Consider the following 1209-nt stretch of genomic DNA (forward strand, 5'->3'; position numbering starts at 1 on the left):
CGACAAAATCTCAAGTACAAGAGGAGGGTGTACTCAGCCCACACGAAGGGTGCACCTTGAATGCCCAGTTTGGGCAAAAGGGAAGGCTGTGCCACTGGACCCTACAGGGCATCTACTACATTAAGACACACTACCAAGACATGGAGGTAAAGCAATTGTACCTAATACATAGAAACAAACACAGGGAGACTGTCAAAATGAGGAGACAAAGAAACATGGCCCAAGTGAAAGAATAGATCAAAACTGCAGAAAAACTGATAGAGTATGTTGTGAAAAGAAATGAAGATAAGCAATCTATCAGATGCAGTGTTCAAAACACTGGTTATAAGGATGCTCAAGGAACTTAGTGAGGACCTCAGCAGCATAAAAAATACCCAGTCAGAAATGAAGGATTCACTAATTGAAATAAAGAACAATTTACAGGGAAACAACCATAGAGTAGATGAAGCTGAGAATCAAATCAATGATTTGGAACACAAGGAAGCAAAAAAACAACTAATAAGAACAAAAACAAGAAAAATAATAAAAAAAATGAGGATAGTATAAGCAAACTCTGGGACAACTTCAAGAGGTCCAACATTCACATCATAGGGATGCCAGGAGGATAAGAGAAAGAGCAAGAAATTGGAAACACACTTGAAAAAAATAATGAAAGATATCTTCCCTAGTTTGGTAAGGAAACAGACATGCAAGTCCAGGAAGCACAGAGAGTGCCAATCAATTTAGACTCAAAGAGGACCACACCAAGACACATCATAATTAAAATGCCTAGGGTTAAAGATAAAGAGAGAATCTTATTAGCAGCAAGGGAAAAGCAGAGAGTTAGATGGAAAGAAGTTCCCATAAGACTGTCAGCTGATTTCCCAAAAGAAACTTTTCAGGCAAGAAGGGGCTAGCTAGCAAGAAGTATTCAAAGTGACGAAAAGAAAGGACCTACAACCAACATTACTCTATTCAGCAAAGCTATCATTTAGAATGGAAGGGCAGATAAAATGCTTCCCAGGCAAGGTAAAGCTAAACGAATTCATCATCACCAAACCATTATTACATGAAATGTTAAAGGGACTTATTTAAGAAAAAAAAAGATCAAACTACAACCATTAAAATGACAACAAAGTCACAACTATCAACAACTGAACCTAAAAATTAAGAAAAAATAAAAACAAACTAAGCAAACAACCAGAACAGGAATAGAATCATAGATATGGG

The sequence above is a fragment of the Pteronotus mesoamericanus genome, unplaced genomic scaffold, assembly GCF_021234165.1.
Source record: "Pteronotus mesoamericanus isolate MK-2021 breed Mesoamerican mustached bat unplaced genomic scaffold, CSHL_Meso_final contig_100, whole genome shotgun sequence".
NCBI classification, from domain to species: domain Eukaryota; kingdom Metazoa; phylum Chordata; class Mammalia; order Chiroptera; family Mormoopidae; genus Pteronotus; species Pteronotus mesoamericanus.